At 35.0% G+C, this 24449-nt stretch overlaps 1 protein-coding gene and 1 long non-coding RNA gene across 4 annotated transcripts in view; one reads left to right on the forward strand and one right to left on the reverse strand.

Annotated features, from left to right (window-relative positions):
- The first annotated feature begins 2070 nt into the window (after positions 1-2070).
- Positions 2071-24449, forward strand: part of LOC144977160 (putative aminopeptidase NPEPL1) — a 48153-nt gene continuing 25774 nt past the window's right edge. Inside the window, exon 1 of the mRNA XM_078922034.1 lies at positions 2071-2089. The gene's annotated coding sequence lies outside the window, so the exon portion shown is untranslated. The remainder of the gene's footprint in view (positions 2090-24449) is intronic.
- LOC144977159 (uncharacterized) lies at positions 17649-23979 on the reverse strand. Of its 3 annotated transcripts, none has more exons than XR_013646256.1 (4): positions 22236-23979; positions 20884-20996; positions 20296-20357; positions 17649-19215 (listed from the first exon to the last, which is right to left on the reverse strand). It is a non-coding gene; the product is annotated as an uncharacterized LOC144977159 (long non-coding RNA). The 3 variants fall into 3 exon arrangements; XR_013646257.1 differs by having other exon boundaries at positions 23761-23977; XR_013646255.1 differs by having other exon boundaries at positions 20884-23972.

The following is a 24449-nucleotide window of genomic DNA, read 5'->3' on the forward strand; positions in this document are numbered from 1 at the left end:
TTGACAATCTTCTTCACCTGGCTCACTTGTACTTGTAATATCGGGTGTAAGGTAAAATTTTGAACAATTATTATTATTTATAAAATGCAGAAACTTTGCAAATAAACCTATAGACTAGATATTAATTCGATTCGAAAAGTGAAAACAAAAAGGAGAATTTGCGAATACCCGGTCCAGACATAAGCGTCATGGTCTTATTTATAAAGTGCAGAATCTTTGCAAATAAACGGATAAAATAGAGATTAATTCGATTCGAAAAGTGGAACACAAAAGCAGAATTTGCGAATGCCCGGTCCAGACATAAGTGTTATGGTCTTATTTATAAAATCTAGAAACTTTGAAAATAAACGGACAAGATAGAGATTCATTCGATTCGAAAAGTGGAACACAAAAGCAGAATTTGCGAATGCCCGGTCCAGACATAAGCGTTATGGTCTTATTTATAAAGTGCAGAAACTTTGCAAATAAACGGATAAGATAGAGATTCATTCGATTCGAAAAGTGGAACACAAAAGCAGAATTTGCGAATGCCCGGTCCAGACATAAGCGTTATGGTCTTATTTATAAAGTGCAGAAACTTTGCAAATAAACGGATAGACTAGATGTTATTTCGATTCGAAAAGTGGAACACAAAAGGAAAATTTGCGAATACCCAGTCCAGACATAAGCGTCATAGTCCTATTTATAAAGTACAGAATCTTTGCAAATAGACGGATAAAATAGAGATTAATTCGATTCGAAAAGTGGAACACAAAAGCAGAATTTGCGAATGCCCGGTCCAGACATAAGCGCTATGGTCTTATTTATAAAGTGCAGAAACTTTGCAAATAAACGGATAAGATAGAGATTCATTCGATTCGAAAAGTGGAACACAAAAGCAGAATCTGCGAATGCCCGGTCCAGACATAAGCGTTATGGTCTTATTTATAAAGTGCAGAAACTTTGCAAATAAACGGATAGACTAGATGTTATTTCGATTCGAAAAGTGGAACACAAAAGGAAAATTTGCGAATACCCAGTCCAGACATAAGCGTCATAGTCCTATTTATAAAGTACAGAATCTTTGCAAATAGACGGATAAAATAGAGATTAATTCGATTCGAAAAGTGGAACACAAAAGCAGAATTTGCGAATGCCCGGTCCAGACATAAGCGTTATGGTCTTATTAATAAAATGCAGAAACTTTGCAAATAAACGGATAGACTAGATATTAATTCGATTCGAAAAGTGGAACACAAAAGCAGAATTTGCGAATGCCCGGTCCAGACATAAGCGCTATGGTCTTATTTATAAAGTGCAGAAACTTTGCAAATAAACGGAAAAAATAGAGATTAATTCTAATCGAACAGTGGAACACAAAGGCAGAATTTGCGAACAACCGGTCCAGACATAAGCGTTATGGTCTTATTTATAAAGTGCAGAAAATTTGCAAATAAACGGATAAGATAGAGATATATTCGATTCGAAAAGTGGAACACAAAAGCAGAATTTGTGAATACCCGGTCCAGGCATAAGCGTCATGGTCTTGTTTAAATGAAACAATGCCATTTAAAAAAATATATGGTCAATGAGTAATTAAGCTAAATATGCGGAGTTCAAATAGATAATTTGATCTGTGAATTATTTTTATAATTAGCTGTTTTTATTCTCCATCATTTAGGTTATGTGATTAAGTTTATAATTGAAATACAAACTTTATCTCACTTATCAATGTTTTGCAATAAAGGAGAGTGTGAGTGAACCTGAGCAAAGGAAATTATTTGAGAGAGTGATATTTATCATGCTTTTCAGTTTGTAGTTGAATTCTAGAATGGATTCTTTATAGTTCTCATTGATTGTATGTCAGTATGTCAGTCTTTAGGACACCGATTACCCTAATGCGGCCACAATTTACAATGTGACGGCCACAAGCCCGTTAAACACAGAGTGGGGTATTGTTGTTTGCAAGTAATGCTATGGTTTTAATAGGATATCTGTCTCCTATTAAAATACATTCCTGTGTTGGATTTTGGATTAAATTCATGTCTTCTTCGGATTTTGGGATATTTAATTTTCATGGATTGTGATTGTGATTTTCAAGACTATTAATGTAAGTAAATGCCCAAATAGATATTTTTATTCATTTATTCTTTATTTATTTTTTTTAGTTTTGTTTTGTTTTGAAGCATTTATTATAAGAAATATTGTACATATGCACTTATACACCAAAGACTATATCCTTTCAACTGCTTATTATTATTATTATTATTATTATTATTATTATTATTATTATTATTATTATTATTATTATTATTATTATTATTATTATTATTATTATTGTTATTATTATTGTTATTATTATTATTATTATTATTATTATTATTATTATTATTATTATTATTATTATTATTATTATTATTATTATTATGATAATAATAATAATAATAATAATAATAATAATAATAATAATAATAATAATAATAATTAATAATAATAAGTGCATTGAGTGAAATCCCAATCATGGTTGCCCAAATAAAACTGGCGCTAGAATCCCGACTACCTGTCTAAACGAATGTTGTTTGTACGATACATACTAACTACACGTTCAATATCGGGGGCAGAAAATATACGTTTGGTTTTATGAAATTAAAACAGTAGTCCCACATTGTTCTTTGATGTTATTTGTGGTTGCATTTGCTTTGAAACTTACACATTATATTGTGTTACATTGTTTACAAAATATTTCTGGTACTCGTATGCATGTGTAGTCAACGGACCACCGGTCAATCGTGTTATTTATTATTTTATTATTAATTTTGGCTTGACATCTTACATATGTGAATTTGACAGGTTGTTATGGATGGTAATTATAACATTAAGTGATTTTTAAACATTTTTACGGCGTTTTAAATGTCTTTCTTGCATTCATTGCCGAGCACCTCCACTTTTCTGTTACTATTTTAACGATCAGCTGATTTTCTCTTGCCTCCCCTTTAATTTCGCGGACTTTTTTCAGAACGAGGCGTGGGAGTGGCTAATTTCGATGACCCGGGGTCACCTGTCGGATAGTTTTTGTAAAAATGCCAAATGGGCAAAAGGGGGTTGAGCAAAAATATAGGCTAAAAAAATTAAAATACACAACACATACAGAACAACTGTATCCCATCGTCTCGTTTAAGACTTGCTATTGATATGCCTTTCAATAAGACCTTTTATACTCTTTGTAACTTTAATACAACGGTAACATTTTTCAAAGTTAAATGACCAACAATCATTGTAAATTTGACAATGGTCAGTACATATCGTTGTTTCAAATTCTATGTAGCAAACCGACGTGCCCTATACACCGTAGTACAAATACATAATATAATAAATAATCGACATTTGTTTGACATGTCAACTTTTGTACATTTAATAACTTCAATTAATTAATGTATACAAAATGTAAACAATATCCAATGTCAGGGCACATTTTTCATCATAATCAAACGTTGTGTTAGTAATCTCCCTATCAATGACTTTCTTTTTTTCTTTTTTTAATAACAGAATTGGATTTTTTTTTCTTCAAATTTTGCACTTTTTAAGACCGCAATTTGTCCCGCTTTATTTTGTTGCCCTTTAGTACCTTTTTGAAATAAAATTAATTGAATTGAATTATTATGCAAAGTGAGAATCCTCTGTGGGGAGGGGGGTAGAGAGAGAGGGGGGGGTAGATAGATAGATAGAGAGAGGGAGAGAGAGAGAGAGAGAGAGAGAGAGAGAGAGAGAGAGAGAGGAGTTGATGGGATAGAACCATAGGATAATAAAATACTCTTTTCTGTGCCTTGGATGTTATTGCTTGGAAGAGGAAATTGTAAAAAGGAAGGGTGGGAGAATACAACACAATCAGATATAATATGATAATATACGGGTTTTCCGCTTCGTCGCGTTACGACTAAATATTTGATAATCTTCTTTTTCTGATTCAGGTCATTGTGTTATTCGTGATTTTCCACATTTGATCCACAAAACAAAATTCAGAAAAGCGTCGTGAGAGTCTGATCATTCTATGTGACATGTTATCTTATGTCATTCTTTTAAGCCAAACTTGTAATAATTCGAGAGCAAAATATGCCAATCTGGTTAATCGTCATTTATTAAAGGTGAAGGTTGACATGCTTGGACAATGTGTGTAGTCTGTATTACCGCCATAACATTAGAAGTGAATACAATGACAGTGCATATTATTATATTTTCAGGATGATAGAGTATGACGTAACTATATTACTCTAGTCGGCCATGTGCAGGGACGGCTGGTAATAATGGGCAGGGTGGGCAAATACCAGCCTGTTTTTTCAAGTTATAAGTTGTATTACCAGGTCCGAAATAATCTAATTTAAATTACTTGACTTACTTGACTTAGATGCCTTTCGCGTCTCGACCGAAAGATCGGGTCGCCTTGGCTGTTTCCAGTATTTCCTGTGTGAGGTGTCTCCAATATTGCCGGTCCTCTGCTAGGGTTCTCAGATTTTCAAGGTCCCCTGCCGTTATGAGACTAATGCTTTGTCCAAGTGTTGTGAGGTTTTTGTTTAGGATCACAGGGAGTGTTGTGATCGGTCTTCCTCTGAAAAGGTTCCCGTGTTTTTGGAAGTATCCCGACATGGCTTGGTTTGCTGGTATGTTTTTGTCCCTGCGTAGTATGTGACCGAAAAGTTGCCATCGTTGTTGTAAAATGTCAAGGGAGATTGATTTAAATTAGATAATTTTAAAAGTTAGTACTTAAACTTGATACTTCCTACTGAAATCAATTTGTATGTATTTTTGATAGATTGCGAATCACCATGCACCCCGTAATGCATAAACCAGGATACGCTTCTGTTTTTTGTTTTTTTTTTATCACCCCCCCCCCCCCCTTTCCCAACCACTCCACTCCGCCCACATCGTCATCTCATCGTCACGTCGCCTGACGGTGATTTTGCTGTCTGGCCTCTCTAGTTCTAGGTCGGGCTAATTCAAATTAGCCCACCTTATAAACCAGTGAGCACAAAATAGAGATTTTGGCAAACGAACTTTTTCTTATTTATTGCCTTACTTGTGCTGGTACCATTGATGTAATAACATTGGGAAGGTTCCAGTATTGAATTAAATTTATCAATTTACTAATATTATATCAAGTTAGTATTAACTTGTGTTGTTTTATTATATTTGTTTATCCATTTAAATTATTTCTTTTTTTTTCTCGTTTTCTTTAGTGCTTCTCAAAATTCATTTATTTAAATTGTTGTCTTATTTGTTTGTTTGTTTTTGTTTGTTTTTTTGTTTTTGTTTTTTTTTTTAAACAAATTAATTTGTTCCTTTTTTTTTTAAATTCTTAAAGTAATTCCCGCTGTATTTTTATTGCCAGACTAAATATTTTTGCAAAACAATGTATCTTCTATTGCATTCCCTCTAATAAAACACTTTTATTCAAAAGTCACGACTAAATAAATATATAAAATACAACCACCATTTTGGTTTACTCAACAATTGAATTAGTATACGAGAAATACTCTTCTGAGAAAGGAGAGAGTTGAATTCTAACTAAGTTATAGAGGAAATAAAGACGTTTAAAGGAAGGCTGGGCAGATTCCGTACTTGCCCGTCCTGTAAGATAGTTCGCGATGAAGAGGCGGGAAGCTAGGGGTTGGTTGGGTAAGGAGTAAAGATAACACGGTCGTTATTGTTATAGTCTAACGAATGCATGATATGAGGAGAGATTGGTAGCATAATTTTGTCTTAATTGTATTGTATGAATTCTTGGCGAAAGCCTAAGATTAAGTAAACTTTGTTTTTATTTGTCTTTTTTTTTACTATGGAACTGATACTTGTCATAGCAGACCTGCCTACTTGAAATAGGAAAATAAAAATCGTAGTTTTCAGGGTTAATAAAATCGTAGATATTTTAACTATCCTTTAAAAAAATCACCGGAATTTTCGTCTATTAAGGTATCAAATTTTTAAAAAACGAGAAAAACTGATTGGAAACGTAATTATGATGGTGATGGTGGTGGTGGTAATAGTGATGGTGGTGGTAGTAATGATAATGGTAATATTATTATTATTATTATTATTATTATTATTATTATTATTATTATTATTATTATTATTTATTATTATTATTATTATTATTATTATTATCATTATTATTATTATTATTATTATTATTATTATTATTATTATTATTATTATTATTATTATTATTATTATTATTATTATTGTACGTATTGGTGGTATTACGATTGTTGTATTTTTTGTGGTTATTAATGGTATCAATTTATTGTTTGGTTCCATTTACCATTTTTTCCCACTTTCATGTATGTTGTCATCAAATTGTATGATTTAATGGCGAAAGCCTAAGATTGAATAAACTTTGTAATATCGTATGGTAATCATCATTGTCGACGACATCGTCGTTGCCATCATTATCATCATCATTAACAACAACAACAACAACAACATTAACACCAAGTACTACAATAGCAACAAAAACAATATCAACATCATCATATAATTTTCGTCACCGTCTCCACAACTATCATTCTAACCAACAGCACCACCAAAACCACTACCATAATTACATCCTCCCTCACCGTCTCCTCTTCCTCCTCCTCCTCCTCCTCCACCACCACCACCGCTACCACTATTCCAACCACTACCACCACCGGCACAATCATTCTAACCACCAAGAGAGCAGTAAAAATTATGCAATTTGAGCTCTGACTGAGACTCGAGTCATATCGCGATTGTTGCTTCTCGATGAAATCTTTAAAGTTACTACGTACTTCTGAAAATGTAACAGAAATATCAATCTCGCCGTTGAGGGATTAAAGCATCTCTTTAATTTTTCGAGTGAACGAAATGGACTTGTATTGCGGTGTTGTCGCATTTTGTCTCGTCGCTTTATTTTTTTTTTTTTTGTTGTATTCTCTTTCGTGATTCCTTTTTGATTACGTTTGGAATAATTAAAATCTACTGGTATTGTCATTTCATTGTGAATGTGATTATTTGTGGTTGAAATATTTTTTTATTATTTTAAAGTTGAAATATATATATATATATATATATATATATATATATATATGTATATATATATATATATATATGACCGAATCATCTTTGCCCCACCACTATAAATAGGCTAGAACCGCCACTGGCCATGTGATGAAGGCAAGGGTGGTAGCAAAGTTGGAGGGCGGGGTTAGGCAAGGTAGAGGTAGTTTTCAGTTAGATAATAAATTATGAGCAGAAGCCATATTCATATAGTTCCAAAATACAAAAGCAAGTACAGTGACCCTTACATGCAACACGTTGGTGTTGTATCCTTGGGTAATGAATATATGTGATCGCTTTTTTTACCGGGCTAGAGAAATATATAATATAATATAATATAATGAACTTATATAGCGCCTAGTTCCAATTTGGAATTGCTCACTGGCGCTTTACATCAACACATCATGTATGATATACAAATATAGAACTGGCATGTTAAAACCACACAAATTCGATGATAACATAATATATTATAATAAAATACATACTAAGAGTCCAAATTATATGCCCTACAGAAAAGCTCAGTTTTTAACCGTTTTCTAAAGATAAGTGGATTTTCACTATTTTTAGTTTCAATATTGATGGAGTTCCACAGTCGGGGGGCATGGTGGTCAAAGGATTTCTCATGAAAAACTAACGATTTTGGGGGTTCCCTTAGGATATTTAAATTAGCAGATCTTAAATTTCGACTGGGTTCATAAAGGTGGATAAGTTCCTGAAGGTAAACAGGAGCGGAATTGTTTAAGCAAATGAAAACATGGGTGAGTATTTTAAATTCAATCCTAAACTTTACAGGTAGCCAGTGTAGGTCCTCCAAAATCGGTGTTATATGCTCGCGCTTTTTAGATAACGTTACCAATCGAGCTGCTTTGTTCTGTATCTTTTGGAGTCGATTAATGACATTATTATCACAACCATAGAGCAAGCTATTGCAATAATCAAGGCGGGTAAGAATCAAAGAGACCACAAGAAGTTTAGTAGTATCAATATCAAGAAGCCTTCTAATAGCACCAATAGATCTAAGGTAAAGATTGCAGGATCTAGTTACATTAGTGACATGGGCAGACATGTTTAATTTGGTATCGAATAAAACTCCTAGGTTTCTCACAGGTTCTTTAGTGATGGGAATTACACAATCAGAAAGATTCAGGTTAAGCGTGGAAAGGTCCACGAGGCCCCGTCTTGTAATTTGCAACACCTCTGTTTTATTTTCATTTAACCTGAGTTTGTTGCAACACATCCAGTCACTAATCTCAGAGATACAATTTTCTATATCCGTTATAACATTGAGATGATTGTCGATATTAATGGGAAACAGTAATTGGGTGTCGTCTGCGTAAAAATGGTATTTAATAAAATATTTTGAGATGATGTCACCTAATGGTCTGATATAGAGGGTGAATAAAGAGGGTCCCAGAACTGAACCCTGTGGTACACCAAAAGATAGGGGACAAGGAGAAGAGAAGTCATGTCGATTTACAGACACTGATTGAATTCTGTCAGAGAGGTAAGAAGAAAACCAGTCAAGGACAGTACCCCCAAATCCGTATAGTGTCTTAAGTCTGTCAATTAAAAGAGTATGGTCAATTGTGTCAAAAGCAGCACTAAGGTCGAGTAGTATGATAATAACATCATCATTTTTCCGACATAAATGATTTATGATATCATTATGGATTTTAATAAGAGCAGTTTCAGTGCTGTGAAAGGGGCGATAAGCAGACTGAAATTTAGAGAACAAATTGTGTTCATTCAAAAACGTGTTAAGCCTAAAAGCAACAATTTTCTCAATTAGTTTAGACATGAGGGTGAGATTCGAGACTGGTCGATAATTATTCGGGTCTTCTTTGTCAAGGCTAGATTTCTTTAATATGGGAGTGACAATAGCATGTTTAAGATTATTAGATACCTCACCAATAAACAAACTAGCATTTACAATATGAGTAAGAACGGGAACCAAAATATTAGCACAAGAAAGAACAAGCCATGAAGGAATGGGATCTATTGGGCTGGTTGTTTTGGAGCATTGTTTCAGCGCAGACAGTACTTCTGTTTCAGTGGCGGGTTCAAATTCGTCGAATGCTGCTCCGGCTGGAAGTGCATTAGTTTCATTTATTTGTGCTTTCATTGTCTCTTCTTTGTCCAAATTATTCCGAATACCTGATATTTTATCTCTAAAGTGTAGAGAGAAACTATTTGCGGTAGCAATAGGGTCCTCGAAATTATTTGAAGGATGATCCTTCATCAGTTTGTTCAGGGTGGCGAACAGTTCACGTGAGTTTCGTTTGGCACTTGTTATTTTATTTTGAATGTATGTTTTTTTACATGATAGAATTAATTTGTTCCGTTTGTGTTTTAGTCTTAAATAAATTTGATTATGAATTTATTAGAAATTATTATAATAATATGCCTATGTCGTGCATGACAAGAATATTTTTCCATACAGCTGTCCTCTATACGAAATGCATGAAAGGAGGGTAAAATTTGACATACCACACATCACTTATAACCATTGAGGTCTTACATACTGTTCACGCTGCTTATAACACATACGCGCGCACACACACACACACGCGCGCGCGCGCATAATGTAGCGCAATACAACAAAGGTGTACAACGCTCAATCTTTCATCTTCTGGTCCTCAATCAAGCCGGAACCAGTTTTCCATTCCATTCAATAAGGCCGAAAATAAGGTACAAGTATGTAGGCCTATCGAGAAGTGAATTAACGCAATGAGATTACACATACTTCTCGATTAACGTGAGTCAAGGCTTTACTACCACGACAGCGTCAATGCGCTTAAAATTGCGCGACTCTTGTTCCAAGGCGAGAAACATACCATTGACTCACTGACACCAAAATTACGACCTCCTATCGTCTCACAACGGCCTTATGTCGAGTTGTACTAGGTGCAGAAATATTAATAATAATAATAATAATAATAATAATAATAATAATAATAATAATAATAATAATAATAATAATAATAATAATAATAATAATAATAATAATAATAATAATAATAATAATAATAATAATAATGAGTGGCAGAGAATTCCATATTGTTGAAGTTGCGCAATATATGGTTCTGTCTTGTGTCCCCCCCCCCCCCCCCTTTTTTTTTTTTTTTGTGATGCGCAAAAGATGCTGATCACACGGTCTTAAATTACGAGATGGGATATAATCAAATTCAGATAAAAAGGTGGGTAATCGTTTTTAGAGTTAAAATATGCTATGACATGGGACTTTTACATAGCCCTACTATATATCTTTTAGTACGCCATGGACTTTTATAAAAAATGCTAGCTTTAACAGGCAACCAGCGGAGTTCATAAAACAGTCTGGCTATATCTTCTCTTTTTTCTTTTTTAAACCAATTCGTGTGACTTGGTTTTGTAATAGCTGTAGTTTCTTTAAAAGATTACCAGGCAGATTAAAAAGTAATGAATTACAATATTCAAGTCTGGAAACGATAAAAGAAGAAACTAATGTTTGAATGGACTTATGGGTTAAAATATTTGACAATTTGGGCATTTTTTCGTATTTCAAGATAGAGAATTTTGCAAAGATAAGATACATGTTGTTCGCAGATTAGAATCAAAATAAATGCCGAGATTACGAAAAAGGAATACTTTCATTTTGAGCGTTCAATGATTTCGAATTGGCACAAATGTGAATGTATAGCCGCAAGTATCCAAATAAATATGACACTTAAGATTGTTTTCTATCCATTATTGTGGAGAATAAACACAATTTCTAATAATATTGCAAAAGTTTGTTCTTATTATTTTGATCCCGACATGATCACCGTTTTGAGACGTTGGGTTACAATAATTATGCAATTTTATTTCATTAACTGTACGCCACTGTAATTTATTAAACCACTTAAGTCTCAAATACTGTAACATTAAACCGTTTTAATCTTAAGATTGAATTTTTGGAATCAGCATAATTACCATTTTGAGACGACCGGTCTCGATTATGTCACTTTTAACCAGTTGCTGCCGCAATCTGGATAAAAACATTTGGCCAGAAAACTTGTCCTTCTAACATCGATCGATTTTAATTACCCTCATCTTGGCAAAAACTCTCTAACCTTTAATGGCTAGGCCTCTACAATTAATTTAGTACAGACCAGGACACACAGCCTTGGTACAGACGATACGGAGTTATATTGCATTTTATTTTATTTGTTTTCCACGTTCATTTGCTTATTGTTGTGCTGACAAAGGGTTTATACCCGAAACGTCCATTGCCTGTATTGTTCCCATCAGAAGGCTCTCCATTATCACTCTTTCGTTTGTATTTACAATGAATTCCGTAATATTTCGGTAAAATTATAAGCGAACTTCAAGGAGTGATTTGACAATTTATATGGTTTCTCTAAATAATTTTTATAACAATCTTTTGCTACCGTTCACTGTGATGCTAAATATGCTTAGAGTTTAATAGAAATCCCACATCACATAATTTAGCAACATCATGTCTGATATCCATCTCAAAATGATGTCTTTAGAGAAAGGCTACGCTTATTTGTACTACCACTGCAAATAACGCCAGAGCTTATTTGTACTCTTACTAAAAATAGAATTTGCGTAATTACTAAAAATATAACATTTTATACGGATAGAACTGCAATATACAATGAATTATCTGGAAGTCAAAAAGTGACCACTTCATCTCATCACATCTATTATTACGTTGATTTTGACGGACTTTGGTAATTCTTCACTCTTTTCAAGTCACAGAATACTCAGTTTACAAGGTAAGCATACGAAATGCACATTTTAATTCATTTCTTATTTTTATAACTAAACATGCTTTGGGGTTGTGTGTTTGTTGATTGTGCATCAGCTGACGACACATTTGTCGCTACCGCGAATTACTTAACTTTATTACTTTATTTTGTGAAAAATAACAATAACAGGGCTTAAAAAAAATTAAAATACTAATTCCCCCTCCCCCCCCCCCCCCCCCCCAAATATTTTAAATCAGCCTTCCATGTCAGGCGATTAAAACCAGGTGTTTCAATGTTCGATCCCCAGTCAAAAGGTTGCTAATTTTATCAAGATCAAGAGGTTTCGAGTACTCACGACATTCCAGGCGCAGGGTCCTTTAAAAAAATACTTTTCATTCAGTTATTGTTATTATCTTTATTATGGCCGACACAGCATGCATCGTCCATACTTTTTCAAAACTTTTTTTTTTTGGGGGGGGGGGGGGGGCTGTTTTTTTTATATCGGAAAATTGGGTTTTGTATGTTATGTTCATGGGGGGAGAGAGGGAGTAATATTTTATAATGATAAGATATCTGTAGTGGTAGTATTATTAGTAGTTTTGAAATGCCTATGATGATGACAATGTGAGATAATTATATTAGTGTGATTATTTTTATTATATTTTTAAAAATTACGTACGGCTATGTCGTAGTGGTATGACACTCGCTTTTGGACCGGAAGGTCCTGGGCTCGAGCCTCGCTCGGCGCATAGTTGAGCCCTTGGAAAAGGCACTTTGCTCACTTTCTCTCACCGGACTCAGTTGTAAAATGTGTACTTGGCCGTTAACTGCGTTGTCTCTGTCCGAAGAAATTGTAATATCGCCTAACAGACGTTATGTCCCGTTCAACATGCGAAGTGTTGCTGTTATAAACTTTAGCATTGGCATGTATGTGCCTATTTTGCTGTAGTGAATTAAATTTAATTTTTTGTTTTCATCGACAGCTAACATGAAAGAACACTGTTGACGTTACTGGTGTCCTGACAATCCATAAAGATGCTGGCTCAAGGGCTATTCTGGCAAGGTGTGTTGAGGCAAACCTTTGCCTGTGGCAAAACTCATCAATCAGCAAACCATCATCTGGGCCAGCAGACCAGAGTGTCTGCATGCACTTTTTGACAATGGTTAGTAATGTTTTCAAATCTCCATTGCGCCTTTACATTTTTTATTGGTGATCAATAAAATAAATGCTCATTTTTCTAAATGAAAATGGCAAAGCATCATTTGAATTGAATTACTACTGAATGTATTAACTTAACGACAGACTATAGTTTGTTGCCAAGAGTTTTGTTCTATGGATGTAAAACCAATGAAATTTCAAGTGTGTTGGTGTGAATAATGATCATTTTTTAAAAATCGCTATGTCTTTAACAAATGCATTTTATGACAATAATGCCATTTCCAAAAATTGCTAATGAAATGTGTCTCTTTTTTATTTCAATTTTTCCATCCAGAGCAGGATCAACCCTCTTTGTGGAACTACAAAAAAAGTGGTGGCAAACAAGTAGTGTTGACTTTTTCTGTATTGAGGCGAAAGAGATTTTTATTCCAAGGGTTTGGGAAAGCAAATTGCTTTTTATTCAGAGCTAGTGCACTATTTAACTGTTTTATTGTCTAAAATAGAATTGATTTTGCAGTTCAACTTGACTAGATATCTAATTTTATACGACTTGTTTCTCAAGTAGAATAAAAAAATGAAAAATGAGGATAGCGTGCCATATCATATTTTGAAAAATCATTTAATATATCTAGAAATCATCTGTATAACCTATTGTATACAGTAAATAATTAGGTTTTGTGATTATAATGATGAATTCATAAGGTATGACATCATATTTGACCACAAAATTATTTTATCTCTGGGCGTAAAAAAATCAATTTTACAGCATTTTTTTTTATCTAAGGGGTATGGGTTAGTGAACCGATTATAATTTTTTTTAGACTTAGATCAATCTACAAAATTTTCGTTTTCTTGTCCTATTACGGTCATATTTTGAAAGTTTGATGGATCATTTCTTTTAGTTGTCTGCAAAATCAGCCTTTTAACTTTATGTCAAATTATAGAAAAAGCTTGCGCTTTCTCAAATGTCTGTTTTATGGCATTTGTCTGATTTTCTAGCAATCCTACCTCAATCATTTTCCTTTAAATTATCTTCAAATTTATTCAGAATCTTTTCTCTATGATGTGTTTTACATCATGATGTGCAGGTGGTTGGATGGGAGCATCACCCTTGAATCATATACCTATGATGTTCGCATGGGTGTACGATCCGATAGTGATGTCGTTTCTTCTTCTCTTTACTAGCCTATCCTGCTTCTTTGGTTTGTGATTGTATTTTTGACAGGGGATATTTTTTTTCCTGTAAATCCTCTGCCTGTTTGTTCTTGGTTATTTATAATTTAGCTTATGATATCTTTAGGTTATGATTTTGATTGACATTTGTACTATTTTTGTTAGATTGCTTGTTTTTTTGTTTCAGTGGTCTCTCATATAACCTCAATTGTGTTGGAAGAGACCTAAAGCAACAAACAAACAAAAAAAAAAAACATCATGATGTAAGTGTTTGGGGGTAAATTAAAATTTAGCAATTTTATAAATTTTAAAATTCATTTGTCGATCCGCGCTAAATTTTCAGTTGAAATCAAATAAAAATTCTAAAAAATTATTCCAAGAGTTTTCATGATATAGCTATTTATGAAAGAAACATTGTGTTTAAATTTGAAAGAAATTTATATGCTAGTTTTTGGTGCATCTATGTTAGAAATTTTAGGGTTTTACGTCTAATTTTAGCTTATGTTGCCCCTTAAAAAAGTTGTTTTTTTTAATTCAGTTATTTTTGGTGTTTAGCATCAAATTATACATTACATTATTCGTTCATGAGATATAATTAAAGAATTTTAGAACTATAAAGCATATTTGACCACTAAAGTAATTTTTTGGTGAATAACAGCAGATATTAAATTATTTCGCAATTTTTTTTCTTAGAGGTATGGGTTAGCGAATCGTTTATAATTTTTTTCAGAATTTGATCAATTTATAAAATATTACTGTTTTCTTGTTCCATATTGGTTATACTTGATGAATGTTGGCCTTTGTCTGCATAATTAGCTTTATTATCAAATTAAAGACAAATTTTTCATTTTCTCAAAATTTCATTGTGCGTCATTCTCTGATTTTCTAACATTCACATCTGGATTGTTTCCCATCAGATTGTCTTCAAATTTGGTCAGAATTTTTCTTATGATGTGTTTTGCATCATGATGGTTGGGTTTTGGGCTAAACAAAAATTTAGCAGTTTTATGAATTTTTAAATCAATTTTTTTTTCCTGTCATGTCAGTCACACCAAATTTTCACTAAGAAATCGAAAAAAAATTCTGAAAAATTTATTTTCAAGACTATTGCTAAACCTATCCATCTTGTTGTAAGAAACATTTTGTGTAAATTTGAAAGAGATCTGTTCGTTGTTTTTTTCTGCATCACTGTAAGAATTTTTGGGGTCTAATTTGAGCTTATATTGTCCCCCCTGGTGGTAGGGATTTGGTGGCTAATAGTATTAGCGCTGGTGTTAGGGACTCAGTAATAGCCATGTGGTAGGAACTCGGCGAGTAAAAGTGCTGGTGATAGGGATTCAACGAGTAAAAGCGCTGGTGGTAGGGACTCAGTGAGTAAAAGCGCTGGTCGTAGGGACTCGATGAGTAAAAGCTCTATGACTCGCTGAGTAATAGCGCTGGTGGTAGGGACTCGGTGAGTAATAACGCTGGTCGTAGGTGCTCAGTGAGTAAAAGCTCTATGACTTTGTAATAGCGCTGGTGGTAGGGACTCGGTGAGTAAAAGCGCTGGTGGAAGGGGCTCAGTGAGTAATAGCGCTGGTCGTAGGGACTCAGTGAGTAAAAGCTCTATGACTCAGTGAGTAAAAGCGCTGGTGGTAGGGACTCGGTGAGTTATAGCGCTGGTGGTAAGGACTCGGTGAGTAAAAGCGCTGGTGGTAGGGACTCGAAGAGTAAAAGCGCTGGGTAGGGACTCTGTGAGTTATAGCGCTGGTGGTAGGGACTCGGTGAGTAAAAGCTCTATAACTCAGTAATAGCACTGGTGGTAGGGACAGTGTCAGTGAGTAAAAGCGCTGGTGGTAGGGACTCGGTGAGTTATAGCACTGGTGGTAGGGACTCAGTGAGTAAAAGCTCTATAACTCGGTAATAGCACTGGTGGTAGGGACAGTGACAGTGAGTAAAAGCGCTGGTGGTAGGGACTCGGAAGATTAAAAGCACTGGTCGTAGGGACTCAGTGAGTAAAAGCTCTATGACTCAGTGAGTAAAAGCTCTATGACTCAGTGAGTAGAAGCGCTGGTGGTAGGGACTCGAAGAGTAAAAGCGCTGGGTAGGGACTCTGTGAGTTATAGCGCTGGTGGTAGGGACTCGGCGAGTAAAAGCGCTGGTGGTAGGGACTCGAAGAGTAAAAGCGTTGGGTAGGGACTCGGTGAATTATAGCGCTGGTGGTAGGGACTCGGTGAGTAAAAGCTCTATGACTCAATGAGTAAAAGCGCTGGTCGTAGGGACTTGGTGAGTTATAGCGCTGGTGGTAGGGACTCGGTGAGTAAAAGCTCTATGACTCGAGTAAAAGCGCTGGTGGTAGGGACTCGGTGAGTAAAAGCGCTGGTGGTAGGGACTCTGTGAGTTATAGCACTGGTGGTAGGGACTCGGTGAGTAAAAGCTCTATGACTCAGTGAGTAAAAGCGCTGGTGGTAGGGACTCGGTGAGTAAAAGCTCTATGACTCAATGAGTAAAAGCGCTGCTGGTAGGGACTGTTTGTTTGTTTGTTTTTGAGGGTTTTACGGCGCTTGCAACACATCAAGGTCATATCAGCGCCAGTAAAAAGGAAGAAATGGGATAGTAAAAAGTTATAGAATTCAATTAAAGCACCCAAGAAAAGGTAAGACAAAGGGGAATTTGTTCAAATGGGAAACAGATGTAGATACCAAGAGCACACCATCAAAGTACTTAGTTTAAGATCATCTAAAAGTCTCATCCAGACACAAGCACAGGTCCCGACTAAGAGGAATACACTCAAATGTTAACAAATCAAATATAATATGTAAATAAAACATAATACAGTACATAACAGAGAGATGATTTCCAATGAAAAAAATATCATCTCCCAAAACTAACTATACATTCGACTGCTTCCCTCTCAGCCAGGACCAGGACAAAACCAAGTAATCTCATTCCAAGACAAAGACAGAAAGCATGTTGGAAAACAGATATAAGGGGAAAGAAGACACAGTATGAACCCCCCTGCCCACTATGGGAGGTCAGGAACCCCGCCTAGGTGGTAGGGACTGGTGAGTAATAGCGCTGGTGGTAGGGACTCAGTGAGTAAAAGCGCTGGTAGGAATTCAGTGGTGTCACTGATTTTATGACATTAGAATATAAAGAGATTTACAACTACAATCGGACTAATGATTTTACAAAAGGTCCCCACAAAAGTATCTCTTTAAATTATTAAACAAGTCTGTTGATTAAATTAAATTATAATTTTATTTTAAAAGATCAAGAAAATGTCAAAATATAAATGAAAGTTTTGACAACCAAAATGTACCTATTCCGTAACATATAAAGACACACAAACAAATCTTGTCTTCTTGCTCCTCTGTAATCTTGACACAGCATTGCTCTGATGTGTATCATGAACACTACTTCACTCTATACCGATCACGACCCAACAAGTATTGAGAACAACCATGCTTCTCAAATTTGTTTTACATACAGGACTTTGCACTATCCTTTTGAATCTGGATAGAGACTTGACCGACTCAATTGTTAACGGCACCTTTTTACTATCACACTCTTTTATTGGGATGTGATATTACGACTTATAATGTCCCTTTTTATTTCGTCACTGACCGACCACCTTTGAAATTTTGATATTCTACAACACAGTGTTTGGTCTCCTGTGTTATATTTGTTTTATTCTGTACCGACCTGTATAACACAGTTTCGGCCTTCTCTGTGTTATATTTTTATTGGGACATATAGGAACAGATTTGCCTTCTCTGTACTATGAATTGGTCACCCGTTCACGGACTGACACAGTACAGTAGCCTGCACTATGCCTTGCTATCTTCCGGCCCCAAACGTACTTCACACAATCAACCCTGCATTATGTGAAGGATAGCTAGTGACGTTTGGCGACTGAGAGACGTTGTCATTACAAGATAGCATAGCAACAGGTTTGAAAAATACCAACTTGTGGTTGCCTAAAGCTAATATCCCATTGAGACTTAAGCTCGTTCTACAGTAACGTGACAGCCCCCACCCACGTTAAAAATTTACTTTTTTGGTGGTTTATTACATGAAAATAAATTTTACGAATGGACAATGAGTAAAGGTATTAAGGGAATTCTGTATGAAATTTCCTGTGTAGAGTCACATTTGAAAAATTTCGCAGTCTAACTGTCTCTGTTGTGTCAAGGGCATCTTTATGGTCGCATGTCTCTGTTATCTGGAGTCCCTGTCTGGTCAGTCTGTGCGTCCATAACGTCTGTGGTCTCTCTGTCTGGTCAGTTTGTGTGTCCATAACGTCTGCGGTCTCTGTCTGGTCAGTCTGTGTGTCCATAACTTCTGTGGTCTCTGTCTGGGCAGAGTGTGTATTTATAATGTCTGTGGTCTCTGGTCAGTACGTGCATTTACAATGTCTGGTGTCTCTGAAAAGTCAGAAAGAGGGTTAGAATGGGGATTTGTCTGTATTAAGTCAGTCATGTCGACAATGTCAGTCTTTATCTTCAGAGACAAGAGTCAAAAATTGTTCCAACTGGGAGATTCTTTGCAGAAACTGATGTTCTACCATAACTTGAAACAAGCTATTGATCCTGTTTGTCACTGAAGATACAATTCGATACAGTCCTTCCTGTGTATTTGTCACACGTCATACTGGTACAATGTCAGTTTCAGGTTGGTCATGGATTTCCAGTCTTTCGCCCGTCATGACCCTCATCATCTATGCACATAATATTCACAAGTGGATACAAATATCGATTTACTTTGTATGTTACATCCATAACAAACACATCACAAAAAAACACTCAAATCACGCCTCATTCTTCCCGTTACTTAAAACAAATACTAAAAACCACCATCCTCATTCACACTGAACTTTGTTACACCTCCTTCCTCCTCTATCTCTCTCAGTAATTCCTGTACCGTCTCACCGTCCGTCCTGTCAATATCAGTCTTGAACAATCTCCGCTGCAAATCTTCGACATCTTTAGGCAATACATTTTATCCTTGGCTTGATTGAATGTATTGCCTAAGTTGGGTTGTGGACACCTTTGTTTTAGCCATAGCCTTCACTGTCTCATTCACGAGGGGCAGGCGATTCTCCGGATAAAGTGAGGATGGCTAAATGTAAAAAGAAAAAAGATTAAAAGTACAAAATTGTATGCAATAGCATTCAATTCAGACCTGCCAGCTAACAAAACAAAAAAAAGCATTTTATTTTTTATTGACAATTTAAAGACAAAAATCTGCATATAAACCCATAATGCACGAGTTGTGTTTGTCACTCTAAAATACTTGAATGAACTAAAATGCAACAGGCGCTCATCAAATTCAAGGGTTAAATGAATGACTGCAGAATTCCCAAAAAATGTCGCTTCATTGTCTTTGTAACATTTTCATGGCATACAAAAACGCAATAGAGTGGTCACCATTTATAATTAGTCCTCAGAAATCAAGCACTTATAACTGCACCGTACTCATAGTCAAAGTCAAATTTTATTTTAAAAAGTCTATGGACAACCATCAAATCTTAAAATTCCTTATCTGGAACAAAAAATAAACAAAGACAAAAAAAAAAAAGACCCAAAAAAATACCACCACCTAGATCTGCTTATATTGTCTTACAGGACTTAATAGCGCTTACAACATTATAAAAAGGATGATGATATGGTGACTGATTCAATAGGGAACAGTAGATTTCACGAGCACCTCAAAGATGTACCAATTTTGACATTACCTCAAAGTCTCACCGAGACACAAGCAAAGGATCCTGCTAAAACATTTACATAATGCAATAATATTCAAAACCTATAACTATAACAGTACATAACAGAGAGATGATTTACAGTATAAAAAATCATCTCAAGAAGAAAGGTACTGTATTTGACTGTCTGCATCCCAACTAAAGACCCCCACAAGAACCAGGAAAAAAATGAGCAATCTTAATCCATAACAAAGACAGGGAGCAACATGGAACTATATATTACACTCAATAGTGGGAGGGGGGAGGGACAATTAAGTACTGAAAATATAAAGTAACAAGAAAAGAAAAAATAATACATATTTATAAAAAAAATTGAGTCTAATTGCGACTAAAATAGAATTTGCGATTAATTGCTGTCAAGTTTAAAATTTTCGGCAGCGAAAAACTGTAGGGACAAAATGTCGATGGAAAATAAGTATAAAATGAATGAGTCTTACCAATTTATCGCATGGGTGATTAGCCCCTGTAACCCTCAGAAGCCAGTATTAATTTCAGAGTCCTGCATGGTAAGAAAAACTTTTTATTACAAAATAATAAAATTATCCACAACATAGTATGATAAAATATTAATAGCGTTGTCACTTGCATAACTCAATTGTGAAGGATTTCAACATGCAGATTATAGAGCAATTGAAAATAAATCTTAATAAGACATTCAATAATAATACTAATCCAGCGCAATCAGATTTTTTGAACAAATCAAGTCTTTCACTTTTTAAAACTGTTCTGGTAATAGTTGAACTATTGTCTTGCTGTATTACATCGTGCAGCCCGCCCACTGAAGACTGTAAATGAGCTGCAGATAGGCACACATTGCCTCTTCCTCTGGATGTTTTAAAATTCAGAATCAGTTTGATTGCTTTATTAAAATTGTCTTGGCAATCAAGATAGAAAAGCTGATGGTGATAATTTACTTCCGAGTTATTCTGAAATATTATAACCTTGTGCATATAATATTTTCATTTTTTTTAAATATGTAAAAGTAAAAAAACACCTCCTGCCCCCGTCCAAAAACAACCTCCTACCTCTGGTTAGGGCGAACTCCTTTGCTTGAAGTCAATTGCTTTTTGCCCTGCTTGCATTCATAGACACAAAAGTCATAAATTAGCCAACTTTCCTCAGGGTGATATGATGGAAGCTGAAAAACACGGAATAATATAAAAGATCATAACATAAATACCTAAATATTAAGTTTAAAAATTGCAATATTTTCTCCAACTGAGACAAAGGTGTTACAGTTCAGTACGTTAGAAGAATAAGAAAGTAAGTCGAGAGTTTTCTCGAAGAACTTAAATTTGTGACGTGGTACTCAAATCAGGGACTAGGTCAAAAGCTGAATGGAATGGCACAAATGGAAAGCCAAAGGCATGTTGTTTTCAATATTTAAAGTCAATAAAAATTCAAATTCTGTGCATTCTAATATTAGGCAAACAACTACAGACCACACTAAATTGAATTGTATTAAGTAAAAGGATCTTGTCACATTCAATCAAGCTGTCGAAAAATTACTTCATTATAAATTGAAGCTCAGATCGCATGTTTGAAGCCGTATTATGAAAATTCATGTATCTATGTATAAGCCAAGTTTCATCAAAATCACAGTGGCAACGAGTGTCTAATATTTGCCACCAGATACACTCGTAAAATTTGAGTGTAGGCCTATTTAGCAAAATCATATATTAGGAATGGTTTATACTACATCATAAAGTAGCGCATGCCCGTCATCATCCTGCATCTTTTATATATATATATATAAATATTAAAAAAAGAATTGAGCTTTCATAAGCCGCAATATCCACCAAACATGCTCAAAGCACTTTACAAAGGATCCATGACTAGCAGCAACACGTAACAAGTAGAACGTTTCTTCTGACAGACAACGCTCTTAGCGGATAGGAAATCATACACATGAGTACAGTGAGAGAATGTGAGTCCTTGACGAGGCTCGACCCCAGGACCTTCCAATCCGGAAGTGAGTGCCACACAGCCGCATATATCTTGGCTGTTCTTGAGAATTTGCCAAAGACCTACAAACTAATTAGTAAAAAGAGGGGAGATGGGCAGAAATAGACAGACAGATACACACTCAGAGAGAGAGAGAGAGAGAGAGAGAGAATAATATCAGTTGCCTGTGATGTCAGTCCGTTTAGGAGTGAGGTGGCGGAAGAAGTAGTCTAGCACTAGTACTTGGGTAGTAGTAGTAAGTAGTAAATAGGGGAGGTCTTCTGCACGTTCCTTGAGCTAAGGAAAGTATTCCTTCAACTAACCTTAAAATAAAAAATAAAACCTTGTACATTTCCAACACTTGGACCTGCACTATGACCTATAACTAAAACTAACAGACAAAAAAAACCCCGCTAAGACTCCTCTCCAGTACCTTTCAATATTTCAAATTGAATTATAATGGCTGCGGAAAACTAAAACAATGGTCATATAAGGAAATTTACAAATCAATCAAGTTGTTCTACAGGTTTTAAAATGGAAATATGAAGTAACAAGATATCACTCTAATATAGTGACACCTAACTAACACTAGACATCACACCAGCAGCAATGATGAGTGGAGTAATTTTACTTTTTTCACTAGCAACCAAGTTGCCACATTGGATTTTCTTTCTTTACTTTTTTTTTTAGTGTTCTGCTAATGTGCAATCTACATTTAAAATAAAAAGTGGCATCTTTCATTTCTTCTAATTCTTAACAGACACGATTATGTCCACTTCACATCTCAACAACAGGGACAATTTTTTTCACTTCTTGAGGCAGTTTTTTCTTCTTTTAAATTTCATTTTTTTTAAAGCTTCTTTATTGATTTGTTTATAAGTTCTATTGTTCTTCTTTTTATTATAATTTCATTGTCAATATCATTTTCATCAGCATACTTTTACAGTACTTTTACCATGTTATTCTTACGCTCTTACAGTTACAGTACAGCAGAGCGATACCTAACGCAGGCCTTTAAAGTGCTACTAAATTTGAAAAATTAAAATAAAACGTTTGACAAAAGATCCACAGTTCAAAAGCTAAAACAATTATAAAGTGAAACTACCTCGAGGCTCGAGGAACATCGGGGGTAAAGTCTCCCGCCCATACTGGGCACTGTGGGACTGGAAGTCTAGAGAGCTGCGCCGGTGGAACCCGTAATTTAGTTTCTTAAACGGTTCCGATCATTCAGGAGAGGCGTAGTACCTATCTAGTTGTAGTTATTAGTAGAAGAAGAAGAAGGAGCATGTTCAGGTTCAAGTTCAACCCTCTTAGTAGGCACTTGCAAGAATTTTTCAAAATAGTGGCTATGGGTATTAATTTAGCGTAGAAAAATAAAGGGGAGTGAAACATAAATTAGAGTGAAAAATTATCGCTCTGTCTCAACTGGTTAAAAAGTTATGACCGTTTATGTGGTGGAAAATCTCTATATATAGCTTAATAGGAAAAAATGTGACCAAAGCACAGCATCCCAATGGATAATCACGTATAATTCAGAAACAGCTTCAAATACAACTTTGAAATTTTTACATGTGGTAAATCAACATCTCTGTAATACATTGCAAACAGAAAATGAATTATTTATTGAGAAAGAAAAGTATAGTTTAGAGCTGAGACAGCTGAAATCAAGGAAAAATAGATCACGACATACAAATGAATGACCTATTGGAATTTTGGAAAAGTCAATAATAAAATATTTATTCACATGAAGATAGACCAAATACACCACTGAATCGGCGTCATTTAGTTGTTCACTTTGAACTTTTCAAAATGAAAATAGACCTCATAAAAGCAAAGATATGAACTGACAAATGTTTGAGGTGGTGTACTCTTCTTAGTTGATAGAGTTAGAGTGAGAATGACGAGAAATGAGTTGCCACTTAATTAAGGAAAAAAATTGTCGTATCTAGTTTACTTACCTTCTTTGTTGACTTTTTAATAAAAAGTACATTATTCTCATTTTCGAATGTTTTCAAATTGGAGAAAAGATGAGAATGTCTCGTTTACCGAGAGGGCCATTTTTTTTGCTTCACATTTCTCAAAGAAAGACCGCGAAAAGTGGAGGCTGGTCGGCTGGTCCTTGAAAGCTCACAAATGCAACTTTAAACGCATAAGAGTGCTGGGAGTAGGTAGCAACAAAGAGGTAAAGGAGCGGTGGTTTGCAACTTTAAACACATAAGAGTTCTGGGAGTACAAATAGTGAAAAGCGGTAGTTTTCGCTATTTGTAGTGGTAGTACAAATAACCACTTCGTTAGAGAAATTACATTCATTTTTCTTCACAACCCCCCCCCCCCCCCCCCCCCCATCGGTTGTCAATAGACACGTAGATAACCACGCCTCTCGGACAATCGTCATAAATGTAAACAATGGCAGTGATTGGTAGACACAGCAAAATACACAGATTTTACTATCGATGTTATGTGTTTAAGTAAAATATCCACTGTTCAACCGCTTGATCAATAGAACTAACACAGAAAACTATGTGTAAATTTAAACGTTTATCATCTGATCGAGAAAATCGTGTGATAACTAGTCACCCATTCGGTGGTATAAAGACAATAACAATGATAAGTGATTGGTCGATTTCATTCACGTTACTGTTTATAA

The sequence above is a fragment of the Berghia stephanieae genome, chromosome 7 (assembly GCF_034508935.2).
Source record: "Berghia stephanieae isolate SIO BIC M18660-M18661 chromosome 7, UCSD_Bste_1.3, whole genome shotgun sequence".
NCBI classification, from domain to species: domain Eukaryota; kingdom Metazoa; phylum Mollusca; class Gastropoda; order Nudibranchia; family Aeolidiidae; genus Berghia; species Berghia stephanieae.